At 40.4% G+C, this 17,677-nt stretch overlaps 1 protein-coding gene and 1 pseudogene across 3 annotated transcripts in view; both read right to left on the bottom strand.

The window, feature by feature from the left end:
* The window catches only part of MORN1 (MORN repeat containing 1), a 565,248-nt gene that overhangs the window by 235,742 nt on the left and 311,829 nt on the right, over window positions 1–17,677 (bottom strand). The window lies entirely within an intron of this gene.
* LOC137521435 (ciliary microtubule associated protein 1A pseudogene) lies at window positions 15,776–16,833 on the bottom strand (annotated as a pseudogene).

The following is a 17,677-nucleotide window of genomic DNA, read 5'->3' on the forward strand; positions in this document are numbered from 1 at the left end:
CATCACAACTGTAATTTGTTGCATACACTGAAGCCAACAGTGTATAGAAGTGTTCTTTACTGCAACTACAATTACACAGGTCATCCAGTAAAAGCACAGCATGCTTTGCCGCATTCTGATAAAAATCTACTGCACCGCACAGCTAATGCAAAGATATGTATGTACCATAGGGATATAATTGATTCACCTTGCAATGCGATCAAATTGTCCATCACATTGCAATAGATACAGAGTGAGAGTACCCTATCAGTTAAAACAAAAAGACTTGATAAATGTCATTTTTTTAAATTTCTCACATGTTTAAATTAATGTTTATGTTATTATTGATGGATTAATTGAAACTATATTTTAACAAATATATATATATATATATATATATATATATATATATATATATATATATATATATATATATATATATATATATATATATATATATATTCAGTGCATTCCTTCTTTCTCTCTGACAGGATTCTTTACAGCAGGCTACATGAACAGGCGAATGAGCAACATCTACCTGCGTTACAAGCTACATATAATAGGAATGTCTGCATTAATCTCTATCTCGTTATTTAAAATAATGAGGTTCGGTACCGGTATATGGAAAAAACGCATACTTTGAGTAATCATGTTTTATTGAGATAACCTTCCATCACTGCCCTAAAAAAAGAAACAGATGAGAATAATCTTGAAACATACCTGGGAAATTCAGACTTTCCATAGGAAGGCAAGCGCTGTGATACATTCCATAGAGTCAGCGTTACCCCCACAGCATACCAGAGTTATAGGCTGTCAAGCACTACTTTCAACATAGCTGAAAATTACTAATGGTATCCATCAACAGGATGGCTGCGGATAGGTAGCTCATATAATGTGGAGTCTGTTCAATTTAAATTGAGAGTTACATTATAGACGTTATACTATTTTATCCATCTTATTCTACTATATTCTTTCATCTGTTGTAGCTCTTATGTCAATTATTTCTCCATATGTATAATGTAGGCATACAGAATGGTGTAAAAGTAAGCCTACACTAAAATATTTAAAGAGGTAGTTCATCTTTCCCCCCTTGTAATACACTTGGAGTGGACATGGTCACCCAATGCAACCGTTTCTGTCTAGCAAGTCTTAAAAAGAATCTAAAGGCAAAATAAAAACAGCTTATTTTGTATGTATATATATATATATATATATATATATATATATATATATATACAGGATCTTCAAAAAAAATTAGCATATTGTGATAAAGTTCATTATTTACTGTAATGTATTGTAAACATTAGACTTTCATATATGTTAGATTCAAATACACACAACTGAAGTAGTTCAAGCCTTTTATTGTTTTAATATTGATGATTTTGGCATACAGCTCATGAAAACCCAAATTCCCTATCTCAAAAAATTAGCATATTTCATCCAACCAATAAAAGAAAAATGTTTTTAAAACAAAAAAAAGTCAACCTTCAAATAATTATGTTCAGTTATGCACTCAATACTTGGTCGGGAGTACTTTTGCAGAAATGACTGCTTCAGCTGGCTGATGGTGTAAGGTTAAGGGCTCTGCCTCTGACACAGGAGACCAGGGTTCGAATCTCGGCTCTGCCTGTTCAGTAAGCCAGCACTAATTCAGTAGGAGACCTTTGGCAAGTCTCCCTTACACTGCTACTGCCAATAGAGCGCGCCCTAGTGGCTGCTGCTCTGCTCTGGCGCTTTGAGTCCGCAAGGAGAAAAGCGCAATATAAATGTTATTTGTCTTGTCTTGTCTTGTCTTGTCAATGCGGCGTGGCATGGAGGCAATCAGCCTGTGGCACTGCTCAGGTGTTATGGAGGCCCAGGATGCTTCGATAGTGGCCTTAAGCTCATCCAGAGTGTTGGGTCTTGCGTCTCTCAACTTCCTCTTCACAATATCCCACAGATTCTCTATGGAGTTCAGGTCAGAAGAGTTGGCAGGCCAATTGAGCACAGTAATACCATGGTCAGTAAACCATTTACCAGTGGTTTTGGCACTGTGAGCAGGTGCCAGGTTGTGCTGAAAAATGAAATCTTCATCTCCATAAAGCTTTTCAGCAGATGGAAGCATGAAGTGCTCCAAAATCTCCTGATAGCTAGCTGCATTGACCCTGCCCTTGATAAAACACAGTGGACCAACACCAGCAGCTGATATGGCACCCCAGACCATCACTGACTGTGGGTACTTGACACTGGACTTCAGGCATTTTGGCATTTCCCTCTCCCCAGTCTTCCTCCAGACTCTGGCACCTTGATTTCCGAATGACATGTAAAAGTTGCTTTCATCCGAAAAAAGTACTTTGGACACTGAGCAACAGTCCAGTGCTGCTTCTCTGTAGCCCAGGTCAGGCGCTTCTGCCGCTGTTTCTGGTTCAAAAGTGGGTTCATGCTTCTATCTGCTGAAAAGCTTTATGGAGATGAAGATTTCATTTTTCAGCACGACCTGGCACCTGCTCACAGTGCCAAAACCACTGGTAAATGGTTTACTGACCATGGTATTACTGTGCTCAATTGGCCTGCCAACTCTCCTGACCTGAACCCCATAGAGAATCTGTGGTATATTGTGAAGAGAAAGTTGAGACACGCAAGACCCAACACTCTGGATGAGCTTAAGACCGCTATCGAAGCATCCTGGGTCTCCATAACACCTAAGCAGTGCCACAGGCTGATTGCCTCCATGCCACGCCGCATTGAAGCAGTCATTTCTGCAAAAGGATTCCCGACCAAGTATTGAGTGCATAACTGAACATAATTATTTGAAGGTTGACTTTTTTTGTTTTAAAAACACTTTTCTTTTATTGGTCGGATGAAATATGCTAATTTTTTGAGATAAGAATTTTGAGTTTTCATGAGCTGTATGCCAAAATCAGCAATATTAAAACAATAAAAGGCTTGAACTACTTCAGTTGTAGTGTAATGAATCTAAAATATATGAAAGTCTAATGTTTATTAGTAGATTACAGAAAATATTGAACTTTATCACAATATGCTAATTTTTTTAGAAGATCCTGTATATATATATATATATATATATATATATATATATATATATATATATATATATATAAAAAGATACAGCTTTAAATTTGATTGTATGTTGTGTTGTGCACTTTCCTGCAGATATTTGTAAACAAAAATCAAAACAGCGACACTTCCTTAGCTGGAATGACGATTATTATTATTTAGTATTTATATAGTACCGAATCTGCAGCACTTTACAGAGTATAGGAGCTCACAATCTAATCCCTACCATAGTGATATGTCTATGAATGTATTGTGTAGTGTATGCATCATAGTCTAGGGCCAATTTAGGGGGAACCTAATTAACTTATCGGTATGTTTTTGGCATGTGAAAGGAAACCGGAGTGCCTGGAAGAAACTCAGGGAGAACATACAAACTCTGTGCAGATAATGCCCTGGCTGGGATTTGAGCCAGGGACTCGGTGCTGCACAGCTAGAGTGCTAACCACCACCGTGCTGGAGGTAATGATTGTCACATTGCGGTTAGCAAATCTACAACCGGACATCAGCTACAGGGATACAACACTATCATGTTCAATCTTCTACTTCATTCTTCACCATGCACCACTAGTCGCGGACACGTCTTCAAGAGAGAAAGTACTGGCAGCTAACAGTCACAACTTCCTGTCATGTGACGTCAAGTCCTATGGCCCACAGGCATTGGGTGCAGGAAGCAACAGTGATCCCTCCAAACAGAAGAAAACAGCAAGGCTAATATGATGATGTCATCATCCGGTGAAAATTTTGTCATCCACAATTTTTATTTTATACTGTATACTGAGAAATGAGTATAGATTTTCCGGGAGATTTCCTTTGTAAGAAGTGCAGTTCCACAGCATATCATGGTCAACTGAACTGGTCAAAAAACATTGTATTCTTTATAATTACACCAAGACAAAACACTGGTGTAAAAGGTATATAGGTGCTGTTTTTATCATACATCCACTCTAGGCTGTTGAAATAAAAATGTGCACTCAAGTAAACATGGCTGCGTATGCACATTGCACAAGACTGTGAATATTGATTTGGATGTTCTTAATGTAAAGAGTACCTTACCCACTTCAGCCTTCAGTGTCGTTTCACCTTATGCGTCTGAGCAACTTTCACCTCTCATTCATTCACCAATAACTTTATCACTACTTATCACAATTAATTGATCTAAATCTTGTTTTTTCGGCCACCAATTAGGCTTTCTTTGGGTGGTACATTTTGCTAAGAATTATTTTTTTCTAAATGTATTTTAATGGGAATATTAAGAAAAAAATGGAAAAAATTAATTATTTCTCAGTTTCCTGCCATTATAGCTTTAAAATAATACATGCTACCATAATTAAAACCCACGTATTTTATTTGCCCATTTGTCCCGATTATGACACCATTTAAATTATGTCCCTATAACAATGTATGGTGTCAATATTTTATTTGGAAATAAAGGTGCATTTTTTCAATTTGTGTCCATAACTATTTACAAGCTTATAATTAAAAAAAATATAGTAATATACTCTCTTGACATGCATATTAAAAAGTTCAGACCCTTAGGTAACTATTTATGTTGTTGTTTTTTTTTTATTACAAATTTTATTTGGGTTTTTTTGGAGTTGGGAGGTAAACAGGTAATTTTAAATGTAATGGATTGTGTACATTTTTTTTAAAAAAATGTACGTAGATGCAGTTTTACTATTTAGATGGCCACAGTAATTTTTTTGAGAAAAAGAGAGAACACCAAGAGCCCAATATAGTGTAGTATGTACTGGTAAGGTATAATTGATAGAGTAATAATATTAATTTAATACTCACAAACCAGGGTTACCAAGTAGGCAACCACTGTCAAAGCAGGTGGGGAGATTGTCCTGACCCCACTCAGGATTAAAAAGTCGCTCTCTGTAGTTGAAGAAGGAAGGGTACAACCCTCCACCAAGGGTGGACTTGATGTAGATAATAGGATAACAGAGGCGCCAATAGGATAAAAAACACTAAAAGAACTTAAAAACCAATTTTGGTAATAGAGGAGACAGTGGTGGACTCACCCCCTCCAAGCAGAACACACGACTGTGGATTTTCAGTCAAAACAATTTTATTGGATACTCCAAATAAAGTGCAACGCGTTTCACGGGATACAAACCCGCTTCATCAGGCAATAACAGATAGGAGTAAACAGCATCTGCCAGTATCATCAACACTGAGCGCCTCAGTGTTGATGATACTGGCAGATGCTGTTTACTCCTATCTGTTATTGCCTGATGAAGCGGGTTTGTATCCCGTGAAACGCGTTGCACTTTATTTGGAGTATCCAATAAAATTGTTTTGACTGAAAATCCACAGTCGTGTGTTCTGCTTGGAGGGGGTGAGTCCACCACTGCCTCCTCTATTACCAAAATGGGTTTTTAAGTTCTTTTAGTGTTTTTTATCCTATTGGCGCCTCTGTTATCCTATTATCTACAGTAATTTTTTTGTTTTTCATCCTGTAAGCGAGAGCTCTCACTTACAGGAACTGAAGGGATGACGTGATACTTAGAAAAATCGTGGCTTTTCAGAGAAGCAGTCGTTTTTTCTTATGAAGACATAGATCAATGAATGGGAACTATGTTCTATACTATACTATAATGCTGAAAAGGTCAAAGCTAATTACATTTTTTTTTTGTAGTTGTAATCTATGGTATGTGGGCAAGACCACGAGACCTCTCAAGAACAGAGTCCTTGAACACATTGGCAACATCAAGAAGAGAAAGGAAACGTCTATTGCTAGACACATGAATACTGTACATGGCACACGTCGATTTGAAATCTTGTTTTGGGGCATACAATGCTGGAAAAAGGGAGTGAGGGGGGGAACCTAGACAAGAAACTCACACAGATCGAATCTCAGTGGATTTTCAAACTAGACACATTGGCACAGAGGGGTCTCAATGAAGATTTCAATATTGCATGTTTTGCATGTGTTCTGTGAGTAGAATTGGCCATAAATGGTTACCATGAGTTGTTCTTTGCGGGTCATCGTAATCTTGCCATATACTATGACCGAATCGTGTCCATAATTAGTAACACATCCGTTAAAATGTGTGAACCCGTTGCGGGCAGACACACATATTTTAATGTAATTAATTTATATAACCATTAGCACCTGACCTGGTTCACACATACCATATGTCTGTGCATTGTGCCCTTGTGGTTTTGCAACCCTTCCTCTAATGAGTACTCTGCCTATCCTTACCTGCTCCACTTTGTTTTCCACCCTCGCTATACGCGTCCCAATGCCATGACAACTGACGTTCATGTATTAGCGGCACGCGTATGATGGGACACTATACGCGTCCCATTGCCATGACTACAGACATCAGCCCCCAGCACACAATCTACGCAATTGACAATGGCGATTCCGGCATTACGCAACGTCAGCCGCTTTGTATCCCCATGACAACGGGCACCTCCTACAGGAAGTGATGTCATCCTTGACGACTGACAGCAGGGAAACTCTCATTCCTCCCTGACTGTTCTAAGGATCTTGGAGACACAGGATTAAGCATTTGCAAATGGGGGGAGGTGACTGGAACACACCAGGTAGGTGGAGATGAATCATTCACTCCATTATATAAACCCAGTACTCACTGGGCGAATATGTATTTGTATAGCATGTGTAAATATGTGCAGCACCTTCTAACAAAGCCGTTTTGGTGAAACATGTTAAAGTTTATGTACAGCACTTTGTATATGTTTTAACACTCCTCTCTATGTGATACAATCTCCCATCCAATGGTGGAGAAAATCATGAATTTACACTGTATGTGAGGCTGTCATTGCAAAGTACACAGTCTGGGAGGCCTCCATTTAATCACGTCAGCCATCATTCGTTGGTTAGGCTTAATAGCACTCTCTAACTGTGGGATAGCTACACCCCACTCAGGTACAGACCAGAGAGTGGAAGGGGATAAGTAAAGACCCCCACATTGACTGAGTGCATTAAAATATTCACTGGCCTGACTACAGATTTATCCCTGATAGATGGCTTTTAATCTATTGACTATATATTTAATAAAAACAGAAAGTTACAAGCTTTCATATGTGGTATACCAAGCAGGACCCAAGTGTTTTATACTTTTTTTTTTGTTGGGAGCTAAATGAACTCAGACATGGCTGTTGTGCACACTCCAGAGATCAGATTTTACCCCTGAAATGAAAATAAAGGTATGAGACACGAGGAAAGCTCTACATAACGTTCAGTTCAGATTTGCTTTAAAGGAATCTAAGCACTGTTTTATTTGTTTTATTAATCTTCCTTTAGGGAGGTTCTAAACTGATTGGTGTGAAGCGAAGATGGTGACAGAGGACCGAAGGAGCAGTATCCCATAGTTAAGTAATGGTGCTTCCCCAACCCACAATGGAAGTATGAGGTTAGAACATCTCTTATGAGGAGGTTAATTTAAAAGAGAAGATTGAATTGGTACTCAGTTTTCTTTAAAGCAAAACTGGACTAAAGTAATCTCAGGAGATGATTAACTGTATGTGTAGTAGCAATGATAAACAGAACTTTCCTGGTGTCTAATACTCTTATTTTCATTTTCAGCGGTTACCGTGAATCTTATGGGGTGGTCAATTTCAATGGGTTTTTTTTAGTCGGTGCTCAGTTCCCTTTAATGCAGAGTTCCAAATCTGTGAGTGAAAAAGAAATTATCTGAAATATTGATCTTTGTTTAGATATAACCTGTATTTACCATTGAAAAAAACAACAACTTGCCTTCAGCTTCTAAAAAAGTATTTGAAAACCAGGCTCCCATGAAGAGTAAGCTTTATGGTAAGCAAGTTCTTCTGTGCAGATCATGTACATAAGTTAAAGAGGCCCAGTAGTGTGTTTCTACATAACTTACTATTGATAAGACAGCATAGAACTTTGGTGGAAAAAATTGTAGGAGTGACATTGTTGGGTCGGGGCTGTACAGAAGCGCTCTGTTGCTATGTGGCAGCGGAGGGACAATGGAGTGGTGCATATGTGATGACACGCGGCAGGAGGGGAAGAGGAGTGCACAATGTCGCTCAGCCAAGTTGATCCGACAGGCGGATTGCTTACGGGGCAGCAGTTTGGAGCTACAGTATATACAGAAAGTGCTCAGCCACAGCCTAGTCCTTTTTCTAAGCTGCTGTCTGGTCACTTTATAAGCCCCTTAACTCCCTCCCACCAGATCACACTAAATAAAAATACTATTTTAGAGACCCACTGAAGTCAAATCTCAAGGCCCATTGTTGTTTGGCAGATTCTCTTAAGTGACAAATGCCAACACTGGTTAGGATTAAATGTTAAAAAGGATCACTTTAAAGATAATTATTATTTTTAGAGCTACTGATCAAGTAATCTGTTTCTTTAGTTACTTGTAGGAGTTATTAAAATAGAAAGAGTATGAGATCTGTCTCAAGAGAACATTTGATGAATATTTTATGTTTTCGAGCTGACAAAGTTTGAGGAACGAAACTATTTTAAATGGAATAAACTATAATATTTTGAAGAATGTTCAAGTTCTTCCTCAAGTCTTCATAATACTCAAGTTTGCCCATGTAGTTTTTTTTTTTTTTCATACAGGTGTATTCTAATCCTGACCCCTTTTCCTTCATAGAATTGCATTTCCTTGATGACAGGTGTGCCATGAAAGCTGAGCTGAATTAGCATTTGATTCGAGTACAAGTAAATCATCTTCTACCTGGAAATGGTGAACAGTTAAATCTGGATAATACATCAGAGGATCTGCTAGAGGCAGAATAGAAATACACCAGGTGGAATGTAACCAATACTGAAATGTTTCCAACTCATATCACAGAACGTTGCCAGAAGGTACCTATGTAATTGTCTGAAAATCTCATCTCTACCGGGTTATGCATTGCATGCTCTAGAAGCATATGAATGCTATTCCCCAACATGACTATTTTATCTGATCAGCTCCTTATATCATAGCAACGCACAGTTTAGCAGATGCACAGCACAAATGCTTCTGACAACTGAATTAGCAATGAACACTGGAGAGAGGCTGAATCTGTGCAAATCCAAATTTAAGGGTCAATCCTGAGCAAATTGATAATTCAGTTATGGGTGGGCAATGCTGTACCAATGGCCTCTCTGTTTAGGACATTAAAGAGAATCAGTCCGACATATGCACTTCTAGTCATTTAAATTTCCATTCTGAAATTGATTGTACAGAAGAGATTGGGGAGTCAGGGGGAGAATTTACTATGACTCCCTTGGAATCCACCCTCCCTCTCAGTTTTGAAAGGCACGGGGTGCTGGTAACTAAAGCCAGTGGAGAACGACATGCTAGCCAGGTCTTTCACTGCATGTTATCAACCCCTATGAATGGGCAAGAAATCTGGAAGTGCCTGGGAGGGGGACCCCACACTGATCTTTATTTGTTTATCTGCCGTAAACAGGAAAAACAAATCATTCTGGAATGACCAATGTTTGTTTTACAAAACAAAAGCACAGCATTTTGCCTAAATGTTTATGAAGGTCTAAGGTCTGGGAAGGTCTTGAGGCCCACCTCCAAAAAATGTATTTTAGTTTTGCATACTGTGGTTAGCTTTAGAACCTCTTTTGGATTTGTATGGCTCTCCTTTGTCCCCATCTTTAAGAAAGTATTGGAAGAGTTAGGATTCCTGACTAGATCTTGCTGATGTATCTTACATTATGTGTTAGGTTTAAATATCTCCAACTGAGACCCAGATGGCAATAAATATTCAAATATTCCTAAATCCCTTCTTTACCATTCAAAACACAAATGAAAAAACTTTCCTAGAACTGGGCCTAAAGCTAGTGCTTAAATCACCCTTGAGAAATAATGTAATTATCTAACATTTTCCTTGGAGGTAAAACAGGCTTTGCAGACATTAAATACATTTTGTGCATCACACCCAGAATTTCTTAAACTCCTCCAATAAGGGCAACGCATCTATTGCCATCACAGAGCAATAACTACAATATTGATTAAACTGTGTACATGAGATAACAACTAAAAATGGCTAGAAAATATTACTGCTAATACTGATTGATATATGAAATATTAGGTAGTTATTACACTAGTAAAAATTATTCACATAAAATTATACCACATTATTAGCCTTCCTTATCTATTGTCTAACCATTATCTTCCTTACGCCTAACCTTAAAATGAGATGAAAGGACCCATTTCCAATGGCAAAATCATGCGATGCGATGGGATCGCATCCCATTGCGTCACGCCGCAGGTAATTCCTGTTTACTTTCGGAAGTCCAGATGCAGCTTCCTGTTAGTGATGATGGGAATCGGATCTGTGCGGCAAAAATCTGCAGCATGCATCCGATTGTTTTCCCAAGGCGTATTGCATTGCAAAATTGGCAAGCAATTGAAACTGCTCCATTGGCTTGCTTTGGTTTCAGTTCGGCTCCTGAAATCATGGCATCGCGCTAGTGGAAATGGGCCCAAACTTCGTATTGATCTAAAAAAAAAATCATCCAATAAAAAATTGCAGTTAGGCAAAGGCAACCAGACCAGGTAATAGAAAAAAAATTGGGGGTCATATGGACCTGTTTTCTAAAAAAAACAAAAAAAAAAAAACAGGTTTACATATATTTTTGGGGCAGTATTTTTTGGCTTTTTTTTTTTGGGATGTTACAACCCTCTTTAAAGGAGTCATCAAGCAGTAATAGCACCCAGAGAACTACTTACCCGGGGCTTCCTCCAGCCCCTGGCCACCGCTATGTCCCTCACTGCAGCTCCGTTCTCCGCCGCTGGCTCAGGTCCCCAACGGCGCGCAGGACGACCTCCAGGTCATACTTTACTGCACCTGCGCGAGTGCTGCTGTCAATCACCTCCACGTGGTCCGGAGCGTACTGCGCATGCGTGGTGAGGCACCGTCGGGGACCGGCTACGAGGAGCAGAGAGCAGAGCTGTGGTGAGGGACATAGTGGCTGCCAGGGGCTGGAGGAAGCCCCGGAGAAGTAGTTTTCTGAGTACTATTACTTGCTTGATGACTCCCTTAACTTTTGTTATTGGTGCCTATCCTCAGTCCATTGCTGACTGATAAAACCAACTTTCCCCTACTTTATTCCATGAGCCTTATTATAGACATCTAACCCTAAAACTCCTTATCAGCATCTAATACAATACTTACCAATAAAGCAAACCATCCCCAAACCTTAACCATTATCCATACTGTACCCAAAGCTTGGGACTATGGTATATACTTTTCTTTATATTCATCCTGGGTAAACATTCATCTTGAGCTCACAAATCGCAATTGTTCCAAAATGGTTGTCAAAATCACCATGCTTAAAAAACTGTTTCTTGGAAATAAGGCATTGTAGGTTCAAACAGGTACATTCTCCTGACTGTATAATAATTATTTGGGTGAGATCAATGATTTATATACATTTTAATCAATGAAGAATTATTTTTTTTATTAATTAATAAACAGAGTTTAATCCCACTTTAATATTAAAATAAGACCCTTGCAACACCAATCTCAACACCAGTTTATTACTATGCCTTAACCACTTTGGTAGCAGCAGTCTCTGGCCTACTTAAGCACCAGAGACTGCTGGTACAGAAAATGGGGCCTCCTAACATCACGCCACATGGATTCGCTGCTACCATCGATCTCGTTGTTTACCCATAGCTGAAGCTCACTCTCTTTGCCGTCACCATGATGGCAGAGGTCTGGAAGCTGTGCATGAGCCAATTTAATTGGCTCCTGATCCTGTGATCAATGTGAACCAATGAGATTGGCTCACAGTGAAGTGATCACGGAGTCAGGAGCCAATTAAATCAGCTCCTGACTGGCACAGAGAGTTCTGCGACAGGGCGAGCGGGCTGCAGTGGCGAGAGAGCAGCACGATCGGGGGGAGCATGGGGCAGGCTAATTGAAATCTAGGTCCTGGCAGAGATATCAGCTCTCAAACAGGGCATAGATTTCAATTAGCCGGTCCAGAAGTGGTTAATAGGAGTAGGCAGAACTGTTGCCTAAGGTGCTGGAAATAGTAAGGTATATTGACAGACCCATACGATAAATGGATTTTGTGTGAGAGGATACGAGGGATACATTAGGAAGACAGAGCACTGGGAAGCACTACAGTAGGTGACAAAAGATAAGAGATATAAGAGTTTCGATGTATAGTTCTGCTATCGTTTATAATAACGGAGTCAAAATCAAAATGCAAATATGCTGCATTATTGATCAGCACTTTCTTTGAAGTTCATTTCGATAAACCTGCATACAAGTGGAGTAACCCTTAAGCAAAAGACCAACCGCACATTACAGGAATATGCGTTTCACAGACATTCTCTTTCACATAAAAACTGCCAGGCTTCAAGCAAATCACAGTCAATGAATGACTTGTTAAAGCCTGCCATGTCTATTTTAATGAGGACAATTATGACATGATCAGCAAGATAAAGGTCGTACTGTTACCATAGGGAGTGAAAGGCAGCGGGATGACAAGGCTTAAAACCAAGAAAGGCCAGACAGATTTCGCAGCAAGCAAAATGTCAATTAATTATCTTTTTACAACCAGCTCAATTACTCTGCACTAATCAGCTGTGTAGGACATCAAGGTGCAAGTCGGGGGAAGGGAACACCCTAGGAATAAATGGATCTAGCTACAAGGATGAATTAGTTCCATCATAAAATATCAAATACGAGCCTTAATAATAGAGCGTAAATAGAAAGAAATTCTGTTTATAACCCAGTCTATGCATTGTAATACTTCTGCCCATCCAAGAAAACCATTCCTCTCTCTCGTAATGATGTGTTATGGGTCTTAGGGGTAATACACATGCTGTAATAGAATTCTCACTTTAAAAGGTGACCAGACACAGCACATTAGTCTTTAAAGGCAGGCTCAATTAGCCACAAAGCCTCTTCTATGGAAGTTAAAAATGGAAAGATTACCATTTAATGCACATATTGGGGAGAACTCGGCCCAGCACAGGCATCACCTGTAATTATGTAATGATCTCAATTAATGGAGTACTGTGCAATTCAGAGGTGAGACAATGGAAAGTTAAACATAATTGCTGAATATTTTCAATTTACAAGATAAGTGGAGAGTGGAAAGATGGAGGATAAAGCAAAGTCAAGTGAAAAGCTCATCTCAATATGAACTTCATATAAGTAGAGGATGAAAGATGGTGCTGAAAGAAATTAGCATAGCTAAGAAATGAGGTATTGTAATGTACCAAGCTAGAATGTAAAAAGAGTGCTTAGAATTACGTTCAAGTGCTCTAGATTGAAATTCACTTTTTATTCTGCCTTTTAAACTGAGTCATGATTAACACTTCCGTAGCTGGAGGCCCCGCGTGTATTAAGCGGAACTCAGTTTAGAAGGCACATAGGAAAAACGGACAATCTTCACCTTGAAACTGCGTTAAAGAAAACTTATGAGATTAAAAAAAAGACAGATACTAAAGGTCCATTTCCACCAAGCAACAGTAACCAGTTACCAGGCAGCAGGAAACAGTTGCAAGGCAGCGGCAAGGAGTTGTGAGAGTTTGACGGTCTTTTCACTGCCTATCAACTGCTCGTGGACAAGGGCCCTTACCTCGGTACAGGGAAGCCTCTGGATTCTTCGTTCCTGTCCACTTTGCCGTTCCAGTGTCAGAAATCCCAAACCTTGTGGCCGCACTCCCATACTAGGCCACTCCCTCTGGATTATCCAGAGTCTTCACTCTACCTAGGTTAATATCAATTTGGGGCACTTTTTTTTTTACTACAGGTTCGCTTTAACACTGAAGACTTACCTTTCTGAGCAGGGTGTTTTCTGTTATTTAAAGAGAACCTGTAATGAGAAAAAGGGCCCCTGGGGGGTACTTACCTCAGGAGGGTGAAGCCTCCGGATCCATTTGAGGCTTACCCCATCGTACTCCATCCCACGGTGGTCTCTCCGAATGGTGGCCATGTAAATATTTACCTTCACCGGCTCCAGCACAGGCACAGTAGTGGCTCTTGGCTCGGATCAGGCGGAACTAGCCGATCCCAGTCGTGTCCGCTCTACTGCGCAGGCACAAGCCGCCTGCACAGTAGAGTGAACCCAACTGGGATAGGCCATTTCCGCCTGATCCGAGCCGCTACTGCGCCTGCGCTAGAGATGGGGATGGTAAATATTACAGGCACTACTGCGTCTGCGCTACAGCCAGCCACAGACTGACAAATTGTTGGCTGTGGCTTACGAGGGGCATAGCGAGACCACCATGGGACTGAGGAGGACGGGGAAGCCTCAATTGGATCCAGGGGCTTCCGAGGTAAGTACTCCCTAGGGGCCCTTTTTTCAGTACAGGTTCTCTTTAAATGTATTCTCCTGCTGACATCTGCCCAGTTTAATGCTGAAAACCCCTAACAAGTCTGTATACTGTGGTGCCTGATATTAATGCTGCTAACAAATAGCCTCCTCTGCAACCTCTTCTACTATGCTGCCAATATGAAATCTATTAAGCTTTGTTTTATGTATTCCTAAGAACATATTTGATGTTTGAAATTATGGACAAGTGTGTCTTTTCATTGATAAACAGCAACAGAGCGCGTCATTAGCTACACAACTGCCTTCGCATCTCTGAAGCCTGGCTCTGCAACGTCACCCGAGGGACCAGGTTCTGACCCTCGACGGGCCACATCCATCATAGGTGTGTACACACCTTAAAAGAAGCTAATACAAAGGAAAAGCAGCAAACTAATTTTTAAAAATGCACAGAAATGAAATGCAGTAATGGAAAAGGGGCACCACAATTTACATTATTTTGCCAGTGTTCTTGTAATTTGCAAAACACATGCAATCCCCTAAAACACAAACACCAAATTGAAGAACATATAGTGGAAAACAGCCCTTATAGTCTTTACTTCAGTCTACCTTGTTCAACACCCTTCTTCCAGACAGTAGGTCTCCTCTCCCATCCTTCCATGCGCAACCTCTCTTTCCCCCTTTCCTTACCCCATCTGAAGCCTTCCTCTATTTTATGTCTTACCCCCAGCCCACATTCATGTACAACAGGCTCCTTTTTCCATGTCGCTCACATGCAGCATTTCCTGTGAGGGGATGAACAATGTGGCCCTTGGGAAAACACTTCTGAGTGGATTGAAAACATGCGTATTGAAAATAAACTGTGCAATAAACATTTGTAGCATGTACAAATTTCATTATACAGTACGCTAAAAAGATTTGCCTGGTACACCCAATGCAATTTCCCATCAGATTGACTGGTTGAATCAATCATTTTGGACCGGTCCAATCTGATTTCTGATCTTTCTTTTTTTGAACGATTTTGTACAGAAGTGATCAGAAAACCTATCAGAAAAATGATTGGAAATCAGATCGGACCTATCGGAAATTATCGATTGGGAAACTGCATGGTGTTCCAGGCATAGTAATGAATATAACAGAATGATGTTACCCCCTTGTGGGCTCTGTCAGTAACTCCCTTTCCTGAGAGTGAGCTTTTTCCACAGCAACCCTGATTTAAACATTTACATGGCATCAGTACAATAAGGTAGGCTCAGCTGAATATTTTATGTTGTTATAATTAATATACTGTATAACGCTAGTCATTACAATAATAATACTTGTATAGTTTTTTCTCCCTCGAAGTGCTTGAGAGCTGCAGCCATTAAGGGGACACTCAATTGGCCACCCTGCAGCCTTGCCCTAGAACTCCTTACTGAATAGGTGCTGGCTTACTGAATAGGAGCAGTCAAGATTCACTGCCACCCAGCTTCCCAAAACACAACACTCTACATCTGATGGATTTTCTAATGTTCTGTATTTCAGATGCTACGCACAGACAAGGTGAAATGGAGAATACAAATGTCTTGATGATGGGTGTCTCTCGTGGTGTTTTCAGCAGCTATTATTTAGTCCATTATGTCAACAATCAAAGGAGCAACATACTCTGAGTGTCTGATGCCAAATGAGAAGTTAGGGGCTTGAGGCCGACACAGGACCACCTTTTCTGGACAGTGAGCTCCTGGGCCCGGCTTCTGGGTGGTGTCTCCAGGTAGAGAAATCCTGGCTGCCATGCTGTAAATTGGTGGTTTGTATTTGTACATTGATGGATTGATAACTTGGTACATTCCAGGACCTGGTGTCTTCTGTAAATCTTCATGAAAGCTCCCAATTTTGCTTCGTCCAGGCATTGAATAATTTGGTGCTGAAGATTTGTTGACAAGGTTTGGGCCGAGCACTGAGGGAAGCTGATACACTGCAGGACCCGGGGTCTGATCATTACTAAAAGTCTTTGTTCTGGTCCCCAGTGAATATATGGGGGCTGACCGATAGGCATATTTTCCAGCATGTTCTGGGGCGTAAGTACCTGGTCCTGGAGTACTGAAGCTGTTGAGATCCCTGGATCTTCCACAGATAGAATATGCTGGTGTGCCATCTTTTCCACGGATGGTCATATTAGCTGGCACCAGATACCCAGGCCCAGGGGAACAGTCATCAACAAACCGGAACCTGCGAGTTCCAAAGCTGAACGCAGGCGCACAGTACTTAGAGGGATCGTGCTGGATGTAACCTGTGTTCCCAGGTAAGGCGTACTTGGGCCCAGGGCTGCTGTATAGAGCTGCAATTGGTCCGCGTGGTCTATGAGGCTTCCAAGGGCCAATAGTAGTCATTGTCATTGTGCGTGAATGTCCAGCACAGCAGAAAGTACAAAAAGCCTGCTGAAGACAGTAGTAGCAGATGTAGGTCGGTCAGTGCTGAGTCTGCAATGGGTACTGCTCTGTATACTGCTTTGCTGCATCTGGTTACCAGGCTGACCAACTGTTACTCTCCCCTATGGATAGCAGTTGGTAGTAGGTCTACTGGATGGACTGTTGAAAATAACGGTTTCTATTCTTGAACACCATGTGACCAATGACTAATGATGTCACTTCCATGCGCCTACCGAAATGCACATGAGTGCATGAGCATTTCAGCAAAATGAATGTTTATTAAAAAGTCCTATTTTAAAGTACAAAGTTCAGGAAAGTATAATTACTACATTTAAATGCAACGTTTGAAGACTGGATTGAGAGAAGAGATTGTAATATATATATATATATATATATATATATATATACACAGAGGGGCTGCAGCACACAACAAGAAAGCAGTGACAGGGGCTTTTGGTTACGCTTTAACGCATTTAAGCTCACCAACTACGCCAAAGTGTCCCCAATCTGGTGAGTCCTACTCTAACCAGGCAAAAATGCTAGTTTTTTTTTATCAGCGTTCTAGTGGGAACCATGCCAAAAGCCCAATGGTCAACTAAATGGGAGAAAGGAAATTAAAAACACCTCACCTTCTACTAGCTACTGACTGAACTATGAGCTTCGCTCATTTATATGCTTAACTGTGCTAGAGGTGGGCGTGGTTATGCACGATCACAGGGGAAAATAACTATCTGTATTTATATATTTCTTATGGAGACTGGGTACCTCCAGTGCTGCATGCCTGTGTCACAGTATTGCATATAATTTGATTTGTGCTGCTCATCCCCTGGTATATACAGTATAGTTGGGATAGGGTGGGGGGAGTGGTGTTGATGTTACCAATGTATGTATGTTTGTATACGGATAACATTTCAATAAAACTTATTTGAAAAAAAAAAAAAGAAAGAAAGAAAGGTCTAGTGCCTGTGCGGATGTGATTGGTGGAAGTGAA

The sequence above is a fragment of the Hyperolius riggenbachi genome, chromosome 6 (genome assembly GCF_040937935.1).
Source record: "Hyperolius riggenbachi isolate aHypRig1 chromosome 6, aHypRig1.pri, whole genome shotgun sequence".
Taxonomy (NCBI): Eukaryota; Metazoa; Chordata; class Amphibia; order Anura; family Hyperoliidae; genus Hyperolius; species Hyperolius riggenbachi.